This window comes from Anomalospiza imberbis, chromosome 29 (genome assembly GCF_031753505.1).
Source record: "Anomalospiza imberbis isolate Cuckoo-Finch-1a 21T00152 chromosome 29, ASM3175350v1, whole genome shotgun sequence".
Lineage (NCBI taxonomy): Eukaryota > Metazoa > Chordata > Aves > Passeriformes > Viduidae > Anomalospiza > Anomalospiza imberbis.
Window position 1 is genome coordinate 2,046,806 of NC_089709.1, and position 16,554 is coordinate 2,063,359.

General features: G+C 56.2%; 1 long non-coding RNA gene across 1 annotated transcript; it reads left to right on the forward strand.

The window, feature by feature from the left end:
* Positions 1-10,502: 10,502 nt before the first annotated feature.
* On the forward strand, positions 10,503-11,613 carry LOC137463605 (uncharacterized). Its single transcript, XR_010993954.1, has 2 exons — positions 10,503-10,789; positions 11,253-11,613. It is a non-coding gene; the product is annotated as an uncharacterized lncRNA (long non-coding RNA).
* Positions 11,614-16,554: the final 4,941 nt, after the last annotated feature.

Consider the following 16,554-nt stretch of genomic DNA (forward strand, 5'->3'; position numbering starts at 1 on the left):
CTGTCACAGCTGGACACATCACAGGATGGGTCCAGCACAGCAAGCCCAGCACGTCCCGGTGTGGACAGAGCAAGGCTGAGGCTTGCAGAGGACAGGAGCTCCAGCACAGCCTCTCCTGAGCCCTGTGGCTTCTCCTGGAGCTCGCTGGGGCTGCGTGCTGCTTGCCCAGGCTGGGACAGAGAAAGGGACCCAGAGGAAAACCAGGTCCTGCCCCAGCCTAACACCACCCTGAGAGGTGTTATTTGGGATGGGGGAGAAAAGGAGAAGGCTGGGCTCCCTCTGAGGCTTGTATTTCATACCAGAGAATCGATCCCACACTGGTTTGGTTGGAAGGGACCTTAAAGATCTTCCAGTGCCACCCCCTGCCGTGGGCAGGGACACCTTCCCCTCTTCCAGGTTGCTCCAAGCCCCATCCAGCCTGGTCTTGGACACTTCCAAGGATGCCACAGCTTCTCTGGGCACCCTGTGCCAGGGCCTCAGCACCGTGACAGGGAAGAATTTCCTCCCAAATCCCATGTAACCCTGCCCTCTGGCAGTGGGAAGCCATCCCCCCTTGTCCTGTCACTCTTTAGGTATAGGGAGGTATTATTTCACCTTGACCAGCTCCAGCACGTCCTGTCCAGCACCCAGGCACCATTCCTGGCCCACCAGCATTGCCTGCATGGCAAAGGGAATCATTGTGCTTGCATTAAGCCCCCTCACTGACTTGGGCCTCCACACCCAGCTGTGATACAGCATTCCCAGGGCTGCTGGCTGTGCTAGTGGCTGTGCTGAAGGTGCCACATCCCCAGGTGCCATAGGGTCCCTCAGCAACACAAGCCTCACTCCCGCTCCCTCCTCACTTACTGCCCTAATTGCCTCCAGGAGCACAAAGGAGCTGCCAGATGGGTGGACTTTGGGGAAAAAAAAAAAAAAAAAAGAAACAAGGAAAAAGGAATGGGGGAGAGTTAAGAGAACTATGTGTATAAGTACGTGCATGTGTATAGATGTGTGAGGATAGGTACAGGATAGGCATTCAGCTTTTCACATCTCACCAGGCTGCTTTGGTTTAAATCCTGCAGCCTGTGGCACTCAGCATGTGTAGGAAAGTGTAATCTGTGGAGAAAGGTGCCCACGCTGGGGCTGCTGCCATGGTCCTGGGTGGGAAAGGGGCTGCTGGGACCTCCCTGGCTTTGTGAGGGAGAGGTGAGATAGAATGAAGGAGCGTTGGGCGGTCACAGCTGGGAGCTCACTGTCCCTGTTCCAGACTGCTGATGGGAACCCACACACCCAAAAGGGATGAACATGGTTAAACTGGGCTCAGAAAGGTGCTGCTGCAAGCCCGGATCCCACCAGCTGCCCGACCTGGTGGAGAAGCTGGTGGGAGCTGGCTCTGGGTGCTGGGCAGGCCAGCTCAAAGGCAGTGCTCCTGCAGAGCCACTGTCCCCACTGTCACATGCCACAGTGCTGCTAATCCCATTTGGAAAGCCCCAAGCTGTGCCCTCTAATCCCCCTCGGTGCCACGGCCGCCGGGCTCGGCCTGTGGGGCTGTCTTGGCAACCCCCAGGGTGTCCCTGCTCCTCTCCACAGGCACACCTGGACGTGCCCACGTCCTCTGCCTGCTCCTGCTGCGCTCCTGAGGATGCTCAGGTCCTGTGCAGAAGGATCCTGAGTCCTGGACACCCCCAAAGCCACATTGGATAGAGGCTGGGCTGTACCTCCAGCTACATCCCAGGGGTCTGTGGAAGCGCTGCCCTGCCCAGGAGGAGGATTCACCTGCTTGGCCAACCCGGCTTCAGCACAGCCCTGGTCACCCAGCAGCACCGAGGAGGCAGGTGAGCAGCTCAAAGTGCCCGTGGCAGAGTCAGGGCTCAGCTCAGCCGTGCCAGGCTCCCCCCAGGAGCAGCAGCCTCCCTGGCAGTGCCAGGGGCTCTGCCCCGCAGCTCCTGCTGGGATGGCACAGGCTGCACTGAGGAATAATGTTGTTGTTCCCTTCCAATGGCAGCAGCTTCCTTGTGGGAGAGGGGAAAAAGCACAAACCGAACCGGGGAGAAAATAAGAGGGGAATGTTTGCCGACTGTCTGCTGTGTGTTGTTGCTGTTTGTTGTGTTTCTGTGGTTGCTTTGGCAACCCTGGGAAGACATGCCAGGCTGTAGCATGGCGGGTACCAACCAGCACGGCGTGGTGAGGAGCCAGGGGGACCGACTGCTGGCCCAGGGGCAGCCCCCGGCAGGGCTGGGAAGCTTCAGGCAGGGCATGGATGGGGTCACGTTTGTGGCCCAGCTCAGCTGCTGCCCTCCCGGGTGAGCCAGGGGTGGGCATTGGTTGGCATCCCATGGGCCCTCCGAGAGGAGCCCGGCTTGGAGATGAGCGAAGCAAGGCTGGCTGAAGGGTCCACGGGGCCAGCAGCCAGCCCCGCTGCTCCCCAGGAGCTGGGAGTAGCTGGGCTCATCCTCTCTCCTCTTGCCTAGAGGAACGAGACTGAAACTCTGGTGTCGTGCAGGGGCAGCTGCTGCCATGCAGCGCTCGGCAGAGGGGCTGTGGGGGCAGCTGCATCTGCCCAGGACAGGAGCCATTCCTCTGGGGCTGCTTTAATGTGGGGAGGGTCACACCACTCCCTGTAGGTCTGTGTAGAAGGGGCTGCTCCCCCTGTGGAATGGAGCCAGGGTGCCAAGGGGCAGCGTGGCACTGGGGACAGCGGGGCAGAGGAGGGGACAGGGCCAGGGGCAGCTCGGGGAGGATGGTGATGCTCCCAGAGCCCCTCTCTCACTCTGCAGCCCCGGAGCTGTGCGAGCTGTCAGAGCAGGAGCCTGCGTGCCCCGCGGCATCCCCAGGGCAGAGCAGTCAGGGGGTGGGTGAAGGCTGTGCCCCTGGGAGCCAGGAACGTTCTGTGCAGCTCCAGAGATGTGTGTTAACTCTTTGGGGGCTGCAGGGACCACGGAGCTCCTCGGGGCTCTGGGCACCGCCAACCACCCAGAGCCTGCAGATCCTGGGGTCTGGGGAGAGATTCCAATGGTCTGGGGGCTCTGCTGCTTCCCATCCTGCCTGGCACAAAAATTGCCAGTGTGGAAAGGTTTCAGCCTGTCACTGGTCAGAAGTGCCAGTTTAATTTAATCGTTTAATTGCTGCATCTCCAAATGGTGATTTTTTAACTGATGGGCCTGATGAGGAATCCTGCCCTGAACTGGAAGCTGACTCATTCTCCTCGAAGTCCTGGGGTCATTGTTATATTGCAAATAAACACACCAAATTCCCACTGCTGGGTTCTGGGAACGTGCTCCTGGCCCTGCATGGAGGCCAGGGACCCAGGAAGGGGCTGGGTGTCTGCCTGCCTCCCACTGCATCCTCCCACCCTTGGAGCAGGGGGGGCTTTGGTGGCACCTGGAGCTGTCTGGGGTGGGGGGAAACACAACTTTAACACTGATGAGGGTCTGGAAAATCCCAAAGTGCAGAGATTTGCTGCCCTGTTCCCTCTTTGAGAAGGAAAGAGCAAGAATCAGGCCCCAGCTCTCTCATCCCTGCTGTAGCTACCAGGCAATTCCCATTTCTTTGCTTTCAGCACCGCTTGCAGCATCTCTGGGTGCAGCTTCAGCCCCAGTCTTGGGAGCAAAGGAAAACTGAAGAGGTCGGAGCTGGGGCTTGAATCCACATCCCGGGATGGGGGGGGTGAGGGGAGGGCAGCGTTTTCCACCCCAAAAACCTCTCCACTCGGGGCTGAGCAGAAGCTGGAGCCAGCGTGAGTCACCCTGTGCAGCTGCTGCCAAGGCAGGAGCGACCTTGTGCTGCTGAGCCAGCGTGGGCTGAGCCACGGGAAAGGGAAGCTTTTGCTCAGGCCGGATGCTCCAGAGGAAAGAATGAGCTCTGGGGCTGAAACCGCTGGCCAAAGAGGGCCAGAGCAATGGTCTGGGGTCTGCCCCTTCTCTGCAGGGAGAGCATCAGGGCCTGCTGGAGCAGCGAGCAGGTTTTGGGCACTCCCGAAATTCCAGGGCTTGGTGAGCAGCATCTGTGAGCCACCCGGGGATGGGACTCACTTTCCATGAAACTTCAGGGAAAAACAGATGGGTCTCCCCTCTGCTCCTGCCACCCTGTCCTCAGCCTTGGGCTCCTTCCAGGCTGCCGCTGGTGAATGTTTTCCCCTACCAACTTCTTTCGCTTGAATCAGCGGACGTGACTCACCGGGGAGGAAAGAGAGGGCTCGGGTGAGCAGCTCTGCCCCTGCAGGAGCACGGGCTGGTGCTGCTGGACACCAGGGGAGCAGCATCCCGACCCCCCTCACTGCCAGGAGCCAGACCCAGGGCTGACATTCCCCTTGTCCCATGCTGTCCCTCCCTGTGCCCAGCCCAGTGGGTGCAGCAGAGGGGGAACTGGTTGAGCCGGTGCACCCCGTCCCGGCAGAGAGGGGAGATTCCTCTGGCAGGGGGGGTGACCCTTGGGGGCCTTTGTCACCAGGGTGGCTGTTGGGCCTCACCCCCTGGTTGGGGTGGCCCAGAAAGGTGGAAAAGTCTCTCCTCCAACCCGTGCCTCCACAGAAAGACTCAGTAGTCTTCTGTTGTCCGGTCTCAAGGTAGTTTATTGTGTGTTATCTAAAAGATTTCTCCCTGAGCTGCTGCGGTCCGTTCTGCAGTCAGGCAAGGGCACACTCCGACGCCCAGGGGGCTGGTGCCCTCTTTTATATCATACATTATGTATTAAATGTTTATAGTTTTTCCCCAATGCCCATCACCTATATTGAACAGTGACTTTCTACTCTAAACCAATCTGTGAGTGCCAACATCACCAAGAACATGGAGGTTAGGAAGAAGAAGGAAAGCGGACAGGGCACACCCAAGTCCCTCCATCTTAGAACTTCTGACCCCCATGTACAAAACTCAGACCCCTCTGTACAAGGCCTAAAACCCCCCTGTACAGCACTCAAAAACTCTTCCTCTCACTTTGTGACTATTTCTACTATAATATCTAAACTTTTGTGATTTCTTGTTCTTCCTGCAAGGTTGGTAAATTGTTCCATGGATCAGGTTCAAAGCCACAGGGGTCTGTGGCTGCATTCCAGGGTCTCAAATGCTTCTGACCTGGGCCCGGAACATCCAAGAGTGTCCAAGGGACATTCTGGGTTCCGACAGGTGGCCACCACGCCCTGAGTGCTGGGACATGCATCACCCTCCCCAGGAGAACCTTGGAGCAGGCAAGGAAGCCCCTCCATGGTGGGTGTGCGCTTTGTGGGGTGCGTGGAAGAGGGGGAGAAGGGCTCGGGGGGGTCAATCCTGGCAGCACTGGGTCAGGGGAGCAGGCAGCCAGCGTGCCCAATCTTGGCTGGATTAGTCAAAGAGATCAAGCAGCTGAGGGATTAGGGAGTCAAGAGAGCCGGGCCACCTGCGGGGGAGGGAAAAACCTACGAAGGAGAAGGATAGGAGAGGTGTGCAAGGCCTGGGCTTTGGAGCAATTAGATAAGTGAATCAGGGCCTTGGAGCGATTAGAGAAAGAAATCAGGTTTTACACCAATTAGGTGAAGTCCCCAGGCGATTAGACACCGAGGTGGCTGCAAGAGGAGGTCTCCCAGCAGTCCCTGGAACTGATAGGGCCGGGCATTGATTAAAGGAGCATCAGAGGCTGAGAGCAATTTGATAAGAAAACAAAACAGTGGATCAATTAGCCTGGGAAAAAGGAGGCGGCTGGGGTGATAATGGGAATAGGGAAATGGGGCCAGTGCAAACAACCCCAACAGCTTTGAGTGTGGTGCTGGTGGAGCTGCAGGGAAGGGGTGGAAAGAGGGAAAATGGTCCCAGCTGGAGCCTCCAAGGGCCATGGGAACCCGGGGCACTGGGATGAGATTGCTGGGCTATTTCAGCTTGGCCTTAGCACGACTCAATTCACACTGGCCTAAAGATGAGTTTGCTGTTGGCTGTGGCTGGTGTGAGCCTCACACAGCTCCTTGTGGGCTGCACTGGAGCATCACCAGGCAGCTGCTCCTCCCACCAAGAGAAGCAGAAAGTTCTGCATTTCACAGAATCTCAGAATCATGGAGTGCTTTGGCTTGGAAGGGACCTTAGAGTTCATCTGCCTCCAATGGCCCTGCCAGGGACAGGGACACCTTCCACTATCCCAGGTTGCTCCAAGGCCCAACCAACCTGGCCTTGCTCCAGGGATGGGGCAGCCACAGCTCCTCTGGGCAACCTGAGCAAGTGAATTAAAAAAAAAATATATTTTTTTTTTGAGCATCTTTTGCTCTGCTGGGCTCACACTGTCACACACCTGGAGCAATTTTATCCAGTGGGAAGGCAGTGATACCAGGATAACTCAGCCCTGTGCCCTGTCTCAGATGCTCTGGGAGTTTCCAGATACGGGTGCCAGACGAATAAGCAATTAAGTAACTCAACGGAGCCTAGAAATAATTAGACCAAGGAATGCAGCTCCAGCAGATGAGTTTAGTGAAGAAATGGGAGTATTGGAGAGATGGAGATGAGAAGGGTGATCAGGTCTCAGCACAATTATCTAGAGAAAGTCTGCTCCAGACTGATTAGAGGAAAGGAAAAGAGCTTTCTGGGCAATTAGGTGAGGGAAATCAACTCTGGGCAGGAAGAAAATAGACTATGGAAGAGATTGGGGTGGGAGATGGTGAGTTTTCTCTGCCCCTGACTTAGATAAGGGAGCTCGATAAGGGCTTTCTGAGGCAGAGGCAGAAATGAGGATGAGGAGGATTAAGGAGCAGAGGTGGGTGTGCAGCAGATGTCTGGTGCCGGGGAAGAGGGAGTGAGGTGGCAAGGAGAAACTGAGTCCTGCCCCTGAGGAACGGGAGGACCAAAATCTGGGGATCAGAGCTACCAAACAGTAAAACAGGGGTGCTGGCAGCTGGAATGGCCCTGGTTGGAGCAGGGAAGGGAGTTGGGCACCGTTTCCAGCCCAGCACGTGGCAGGATCCTTCCTTAATCTGTAAAACGGGATTAGTCCCTCGTGCCCAGCAAAGGTGAGAGCCAGCAGAGCCTTTCTGCACGAGTGACTTTGACTTCAGGACAGAGGAACCTGCAGGGTGGGAGCGTGATCGGGGACGAGCATGGGCAGGCAGCCCCTGGGATGTGCCCTGTGGCCACCAGCAGTCCCTGACTGAGCCAGGGGAAGGGGGGCAGGCAGGGCAGCCTGGGGTGACCACAGCAGGGAGCTTTACCCCCGGTTTTGGGGTGCTGAGCTACCGTGAGAGAGGTGACAAGGGTCAGCTGCAGCCCAAGGTTGCGCCACAGGTCAGCAGCAGCTGCAGCTGGAGAGTGCTGGATCCTTTGGGAATGGCTGCATTTGCTCTTTAATTAGCCTTGACGGCTGCTGGAGCAGATTTTGCTGGTCCTTTCCTCTCTGGGGCTGGCCCTGGCTTGAAGTCGCAGGGTTCAGTGAGGTCAGGCTCCTTTTTCCTTCTTTGCCGTTTTCTTTGCTTCCATCCTTGCACACAGAAAAGGCAGCGGAGGGCGAGGCACATGATGCTGACTCCGGTACTGTGGGAAGGGGAAGCTGTGGTTTGGCTGCCAGGTCATGGTTTGGCCTCTGGAAATGACCCTCTTGGAAAGGGAAGCAGTGTCTTGCCAAGCTCGGGCAGGGGCTCAGCAGCCTCCTGGGAAATGTGGCAGCATTGGTGGGGGGTGGCTGGAGAGGGAGTGAGAGACCTCAGCAGCAGCACCCTGAGCTGAGGGCAATGCTCAGCTCCTGGGAAGCAAACCCCAGGTTAAACCAAGCACCTGTGGAGGTTATGGAGGATTTTCACATTTTATTTTTATTTTTTTTTTAATTTATTTTCAGTTTTAGTTTAGTGCTTTTCGCCCCAGCTGCTGGTGAGTGACAGAGAACAGTGCCGGGGCCATCCAGGGAAGGTCTCACGGACACTCGTCCCTCCTGGGCATCACAGCCCTGCTTTTCCCAGCAGGAGGGTGGCTCTGACATATCTCCTTCACCCCTTGGCCTCTGCTGAGCTCGCTGGGACGAGCCTGGTTTCTGTGGCTTGACAGCGTTATCTGGGACACAAGCAGAGCCAGGCTCCACTTTGGTGCCCGTTCCTCGGCTGGTGTGGATATCCTCAGGAGATAGCACAGCCAATTGTCCCCCTGGGACTCCATATGCTTCACCTCCCATCACGGGATGGAAACGGGGATTTACAGAACACCGGAGCCCAGCAAAGCCCCAGAGGCACGGGGATCCATCCCTGGGGCCCATGGCTGTGTCCTCCTCCCAAGGCTCAGACGCTGCTTTTGTTCAAGCCCTATTGTGGATTTCAGTGTTTTCATGGCTTCTAAATTTCTTTTTTCCCCTTTCCAATTCTGATGAAAAAATGTATTTGGGGAAAATAGAAATATTTAGACACTTCCCTGACAGGCAGCAGAGCTGGAAGAGCTGTGGCACAGCACCGTTCACGTGTGCTGATGAAAGCTCAGCGCAAAAAATCAGGCTGGGGAATGCAGCAGCCTCGGCAGCACGAGACCTACAGGGTGAAGTGTCAGTGCTCACCCCATAGGTCACTCCTCTTGCCAGCAGCCCAGCACCAAGCTGCTTTCAAAATCTGGATAAGAAAATGGGTTTGAGCTGGTTTTGGGGAGGTTTTTGATGTGTGTGTGTAAATACATATATATATATATATATATATATATATATATATATATATAAATATATAAATCTTGTGTACACAAAAATATATGTAGTACATTAAAATATACTACATAGCATATTAACCTTACTGTGGTAGGAGTTTTGTATTAAATAAGTAGCAGTAAATGCATTACAAATCTGTATTTTGGGTTATGTTGTGTCTCTGTCAGGGCTGGAAAAGGGGCTGGTGTTTGTGGCCCATACCAGCCCCCCACTTTCCCATCAGAAGGTGTCTGGGCCAGATGTACCTCGAAAGGGCCAGTGAAAACCCCCTCTGGAGCTGCAGGGTGCTGTGGGGACCTTGGGCATGTCAGAGCTGCTCTCCTCTGTGCAGATGGCTCTGGGATGAGCCCAGACCTCCCTTTCCAGGAGGCAGAGAAATCCCCAGCCCCGAAATCTGCCTTCCCCACCCCATTTTTCTCCTGCTCACACCCTCGGGTGTTGATGTCAGCTGCGTGGTCCTGAGCAGAGGGCGGGCACCACACCTGTGCTGGGGAGGTGACAGTCCCCATCCTGCACCCCACTCCCTTTGTCCCAGCCCTTCAGGCTTCACCCCACTGCTCTGCCTCATTCCAGGGGGGTACAGAGCCTCCTTCCACACCCAGTGGGGCTGTGCCTTCCCAGGCTGGCCCCTGACCCACCGCCCTCCCTGCTGGCTCCCCACTCCGGGAGCTCCCTGGACGTGTGTCGTAGTTGGGACAGAGACAATACAAAGCAACACTCTCCATTTTCAGAAGGCTTCAAACTGGTTTTATTCCAGCATGCATGCTTTTTATACATTCTTACAGAACTCATAAGTTTACACTTTACCCATTGGTCAGGAAAGACAAACAAAGGAATATTGGAATAGGCAGCTGCAGGTTTCTCTTATTTATCCTTCTTTCTTTCTTGGTTTCTATGTCAACAACCTTGGTAGAAAATTCTTTCAGGGGTAAACATGGATCCTCTCATCAAACTTCTCTCTGCTCACAGAAGTCACTGTAAAACCTCTTCCACAGACGTGGATGCCCCATGCAGAGGGCAGCTCTGCAGAGCTGGGTGTATGGGGCTACTGACGTTCCTGGGGGAGGGAGAGGGACTGGAGGCCATAAACTCATAGAATCATGGAACAGTTTGGCTTGGAAGGCCCTTAAAGCTCATCTCATTCCACTGCCCCCGGCTGCTCCAAGCCCTGTCCAACCTGGCCTTGGACACTTGCAGGGACAGGGCAGCTGCAGCTGCTCTGGCAACCTCTGCCAGGACTTCACCACGCTCACTGTCAAACATTTCTTCCCTATATCAAACCTAAATCAACCTCTTTTAGTTTAAAAATGCTCCCTCTTGTCCCATCCATCCTTCTACTTGGACTTAGGAAGAGGAGCTCAAGGCCCCTGTGCCCAAAGTCATTTTCCTGTGTGAATTTTGAGGAGTTTCCCTGCAGATCTGTTTGTTGGCCGCTCCCTTCCCTCCCTTTTCTAACTTGTTGCTGGTGTGGGGGGAAAGAAATGCTCTTAAAGAGTTTTGTGGCTGCAAAAACCTCTGGATTACACACAGCCCTGGACCTGCCAGGGTGGAGACATGCTGGGGTAGGGCTGCAGCAGTGGCATGAGTCGCTCCATCCCTGGCCCCAGCCCCTGCCTGGTGGAAAAAACAAGGCAGTTGATTTCAAACCACCTGAAAACCACCTTGGTGTCCTCATGTCCCTTTGGGGGAGGTGGTGCAGGAGGTGCAGTTTTTGCCCCACCGTTTTTGTCTGTTCTGCCTGAGCCACCCTTGGTTTGGGTGGACGCTGTGGTGGGGTGAGGGACCAGAGACCCAGGCAGAGCCCGAGGGGATGGGAAAGTTGGAGAGGGGAGGTGATGAACTCACGGGATGGGTTCTGTGAGCTGTCCCATGAGTGAGCCGGGCTTGCACAGAGCACAGCCCGTCCTCGGGCCGTGCACACGCCAAGGGGTGGAGGCAGTGCTGCTCCCTGTGCCAGGGAAGCAGTGGTGCTTTTCGGGGCTGCTTTGGGGGGCTGGGGAGCAGCGTGGGGCCACGGGCTGGTGGGAGCTGGGGCTGGCTGCCTCTTCCCACAGCCCCCACACATCCTGGCTCCATCGTCAGCCTGACCCCTGATTACACTCCACAGGCTCTGCATCGCTGCCGTTGCCCCAGCAACGTGTCGTCGCCACAGCAACCGTGACAACCTTATGCTCATTAATTTAAAAAGGTTCGCAGTGTAACAAATGAAATAGTTATAAGCTTGTCAGGGTGTTAAGGAGCAGGGGCTGACAACTTGCCCCCCTTGCCTGTGCTGCCAGAGGAGCCTGGCTCTGCCACGAGGTCCCCACCCCAGACCTGGCTTCATCCCCCCATCTTTGAGTGCAGCAATTCCTTCAGCGCACTCCTTGGAGCATCCTGGCAGTGTGGCATCACTTGGTGACCACCCCAGGGGACAGATACAGCTGGGGGCTGTGGCAGAGGTGGCTTTGGGGGGTTTGAACCAGTGATGCTTCTGTTGGGCCATTCCTGCTCTGGTGGGGCTGATGTCTGGGATGGAGTCAGAGTTATGCCGTCGTCCTTCCCCAGGATCAGCACAGGGTCTGTCCTGGAGGATAATTATTTTCGTGCAACATGTAGCACCTCTGTATCTGCACTATTAAAATGAATATCTTTACCTTTGTACCTAATAGGATTGAGAGGGGGAGGATGAACGGATCAAATACATGACTATACACACGAATATTCCTTAGGAAACCTGGACAGATCACAGATACCCTGGATATCCTCAGCTGGGGGAAGTTAATCCCAGCTGGCTAAGCCTGGCAGCTGAGGTAAATCAATGTTTCCCTTGAAGTCCTGGGCCAGGTTGCTGACAGGTACAAAGAGGTATTGGAAAGCTGAAGTTGCTGAAGCCAGGGCAAAGGACACCAGTTGAGGATTTGGCTCTTGCTTCATTATATACCATTTTGCTGAAATCTCAGCGGATTTCAAGTTGACCAAACCCCTTTAATCTCAAATAAAGGCCATTCTCTGGCTTTTTGTGAGTGGAAACACGAAAGGAACTGGTTTTAAAAAAAATCCTGCCATTGCAATTCTGCTTAGCAAGCTGAGAATAAGGTCATTTTTCAGCAAGAAAAGTGTCCGTTCAGTTAAAAATAAAACTGGTGAGTTCTGGGCCACATTCGTTCCTAATGGAAGCTGGTGCTGGGATTGCAGTGGTTTTTGTTAGCTGGGCCTCAGCATTTCCCAGCTCTGACACAGCCCCTTGTGCCAGACAAGTGTTGGTTTAGGAACGGGGTTTGTCCCTCGTTTCAGCTCCGGAGCCACTCTCCTCACGATCACCCAGCAGTTCCAAAGCCCAGACCTGCTGCCTCCATCCCTGCCTCCAGCCCTGCCTCCATCCCTGCATCCATCCCTGCCTCAATCCCTGCCTTCATTCCTGCATCCAGCCCTGCCTCCAGCCCTGCATCCATCCCTGCGTCCATCCCTGCCTCCATCCCTGCATCCATCCCTGCCTCCATCCCTGCATCCATCCCTGCATCCATCCCTGCCTCCATCCCTGCCTCCATCCCTGCCTCCAGCCCTGCCTTCATCCCTGCATCCATCCCTGCATCCATCCCTCCCTCCAGCCCTGCATCCATCCCTGCATCCATCCCTGCATCCAGCCCTGCATCCATCCCTGCCTCCAGCCCTGCCTCCAGCCCTGCATCCATCCCTGCCTCCATCCCTGCATCCATCCCTGCATCCATCCCTGCATCCATCCCTCCCTCCAGCCCTGCATCCATCCCTGCATCCATCCCTGCATCCAGCCCTGCATCCATCCCTGCCTCCAGCCCTGCCTCCAGCCCTGCAGTCCGACACCGAGCAGGCTGGAGCTGCTGTAAAGATTCCTGTGCCAGAGGGGAGCTGGCAACTGCTGTGGTGGCCCTGCTCTCTGCCCCGTGCTTCAGGAAGTGAAATCCAGTGAGCGCTCCGGGGGCTTGTTTCCTTGCCTTCAAGAGATCCTTCAAAACCTTTCTCAATAATTAAACAATCAAGGCCTAAAAATAGCACCAATATCTATTATATGTGGCAGAATAATTGAATGGGGAGAGCAGGGAAGAAAGTGTCCTCAGTGTCCCCAACTTTCCCCTCCCACCCCAACCTCAGTGGGCTCCTGACAAGTGCAGGGAGGCTGCTGGATGTCAGGAACCCTGGCTGGGATGGTGGCTGGGATGCCTTCTTCCAAAGCAGCCAGGTTTGGGGATGTTTCATTCCCTAGAAGAGGCTCTTTGGCAGCTTTTTATGCCATGGTGGGTTTTGGAAGGGCACAGCAGCCTCAGATGTGGCTGCAGCGAGGAAGGCCTGGGACATACACCCATGGCTGGAAGCATCGTGCCCACCCTGGGCCCTGGCAGCGGGCACCCTAGGTCTACCCCAAAGTAAGCTGGTGGCACAGCACATGGTGCAAACGCTACTGTGAGTGGCAGCCCAGGAACAGCGGCAGCTGGAGCCTTAAATCTGCACTCTCCTGAGCTCTTGCTTATCTCCAAAGCTCCCAGCACTGAAGTGGGGCTGTGGTGGAGCAGATAAACCCATGGCTTGGAAGGGGCTGCTGGCTCGAGGCAAAGGCAGCGAGGGGAGGCCCTGGGCTGGGGGAACTTGGCCCTGGTGGGGCTGGAATTTGGGTCTGTGCCTCGTGGTGCTTGGAGGAGGCTCGCAGTGCTCTGACTCACATGGAGAATCAAAATGAGACTCAGTGCCAGCACTACCATGGCACCACAGTGAGAAATGGCACTGCCACACTGAGGGTGGGTGAAATGGGACTGCCACACGGTGAAATGGCACTGCCACACTGAGGGTGGGTGCAATGGGACTGCCACACGGTGAAATGGCACTGCCACACCGAGGGTGGGTGAAATGGCACTGCCACACTGAGGGTGGGTGAAATGGCACTGCCACACGGTGAAATGGCACTGCCACACTGAGGGTGGGTGAAATGGCACTGCCACACGGTGAAATGGCACTGCCACACTGAGGGTGGGTGAAATGGGACTGCCACACGGTGAAATGGCACTGCCACACCGAGGGTGGGTAAAATGGGACTGCCACACGGTGAAATGGCACTGCCACACTGAGGGTGGGTGATGATCCCAGCTGGGAGCTGGCAGGGGCAACTGGGATGGCACGCTTGGCCAGGATGGTGTGCCAGGGATAGCCAGGGTGCTGTGCCAGGCTTAGCCAGGATGCCATGGCAGGGTTAGGATGCTGCTGCAGGGTTGGCTGGGATGCTGTGGCAGGATTCACTGGGATTTGGTGGCAGGATTCACTGGGATTTGGTGGCAGGATTCACTGGGATTTGGTGGCAGGATTCACTGGGATGCTGTGGCAGGGTTCACTGGGATGCTGTGGCAGGATTCACTGGGATTTGGTGGCAGGATTCCCTGGGATGCTGTGGCAGGGTTCACTGGGATGCTGTGGCAGGATTCACTGGGATTTGGTGGCAGGGTTCACTGGGATGCTGTGGCAGGATTCACTGGGATGCCGTGGCAGGATTCACTGGGATGCTGTGGCAGGGTTCACTGGGATTTGGTGGCAGGATTCACTGGGATTTGGTGGCAGGATTCCCTGGGATGCTGTGGCAGGGTTCACTGGGATTTGGTGGCAGGATTCACTGGGATGCTGTGGCAGGATTCACTGGGATGCCGTGGCAGGATTCACTGGGATGCTGTGCTGGGCACACTGTGAGCTTGAAGAAAACTCTTCTTGCAGCATGGAGAAGCCATGTAGAACGGGAGCAGGGCTGAACCCTGGGGGATCCCTGGGAGGAGGAGAAGGGGAATGCATTAGGAATGGACAACAGCCCCTGGGGCAGAGATGGGGGGGAACCAGCGTGCAGCTTCTCGATCCCCATTTGGGGCATCCCAGCACCTGCCCATTGCCCGGACAGGGTAGCCAGCCCAGCCTCCCAAAACTCCTCGCGGAGAAAGGCAAACAGCTCAGCCGAGCGTTGCATAACCAGGAAAAAAGGCGTCCTCGTCCTCGGAGCCGAGTGGCTGCCGGCCAACTTTGGCATTAAAGTGGAGCAGAGGATACCGGGAGGGGAGCGCGGATTAGGCGGGGAGGAGACGGGATCAAGTGAGCAGCAGCGAGGGCAGGCTGGCCGCAGCCCCACGGAGGGTCACGCTCCCCAGGGCCGCGGCCAGGAGGGGTCCAGCCTCCCTTCCCGGTGCAGAGCCCCGGGCACATCCCTTCCGTGCCAAGGATGGGTCGGACCCGCGGCGGCGAGGCTGCCTTGACTCACGGGCGATAAGGAACTCACCCAGGAGAGGCTTTTTGTGTGCGATGGGCTCAGTTTGTGCAGGTTTAACTGGCTGGGCGATGGGGAGGCGCCCGGCCCTTTCATTAGGGCCAGGCGTGTGTGCAGGAATCACAGAGAGCATCTCGAGGAGGAGGGGATGGAGATACCCGTGTTCAGCACTGAGGTTGTGGCTGCAGAGACCTGGATCTTTGCTTTCCCTGAGCTGCTGATCGTGGAGATGCTCTGCATCTCGCACTGATTCAGCAAGATGTGAAGGCTTGTAACTTTGGGGAGTTCTTGGAAATTGGGCTGCTCCCAGTCAGCAGCTACTCCTACACACGGAGGAGATACACTTGCTTGGGGAGCTTCTGGAGCTCTACCCGCTGGCTGCCACCGCCACTGCCTGCACCAGAACGGGGCTGCAGTTTTATGCTGGGAAGAAAAAGGAGAGCTCAAGTGAATTTAAAATTGCAAGGTGCTCCAAAGTGTGCCCAGTCTCCATTAGCTGATAAGCACAGTGCTGGGCTTAAGCCTCTGGGGTGCTAAAACGTGCTAAAAGATGCTTACCTAGCTGATAAACCCCCAGCAGCAGAGATGGGGGGTTCTGCTGTGCCTCTTCTGCCCCAGGAACTGCTGCTGTCCCAGCTGGAAAGCTCCAACACAGACCAGCAAAGCTGCCACCAGCTTGGGCCGAGCTAAACCCCAGCTGGGTTTGCTGCCTGCAGAATCACAGAATTACAGGCTTGTTTGGGTTGGAAGGGACTTTAAAGCTCATCTCGTTCCAGCCCCCTGGGCAGGGACACCTTCCACTATCCCAGGTTGCTCCAAGCCCTGTCCATGTTGACCTTAAACACTTCCAGGGATGGGGCAGCCACAGCTCCTCTGGGTAACCTGTGCCAGGGCCTCATCAACCTCCGCAGAGAAGAATTTCCTTCTAATATCTCATCCTCTGGACTCGCTCCAGCAGCTCCATGTCCTTCCTGTGCTGGAGGCCCCAGAGCTGAAGGCAGCACTGCAAGTGGGGTCTCACCAGAGCCCAGCAGAGGAGCAGAATTCCCCCCTTTAGGTGCTGCCCGTGCTGTGGGATGAGCCCCACGAAGGTGGGACAGCATTGCTTGTACTGGCTGCCAGTTTGTATTGCCAGGTCACATTGAGCTTCTTATTCACCAACAGCTCCAAGTCCTTCTCTTTTGTACATTTGCCACCAGGGTTTGGCCCTGGTGATTACCCCACAGTGTCAGCCCTGGCGAGCAGATCCCACACCCTGCCGCAGGGTGAAGGCAGGGCTTGTTGGCAAACAGTCCTGACCAGTGGCAGGCCAAGGCAACACCGATGCTTTGCAACAGCACTGGGGTCCTCCGCCACCCCCTTGAATTTATCAGGTGTTCTCCAAACCTAGCAGCCATGGTAGCCCAGCTCAGGACTGGTAACTGTCCCCAAGGCTCGGTGCCCTGAGTGGTGTGTCAGGGAGGATGAGGATGGTCTGTCCCCACTGAGCGTGCTGCTGGCCCCGGGGTGCTCGTGCAGGGCTACCTCTGCCTCCTGCCTTCAAGGAGTGACCCCCACTTAGGGTGGCTGCTTTCTGCAACATGAGTTATTTTAATTTTTCTCCGCTCTCTCGCGGTGGCTCCTGTTTGAGGGCTCACCACGATGGTTCCCACTCGCCCATCTGTCTGAGCTGAGCATTCCACAGCCCGGGTGCGAGCGTGGCA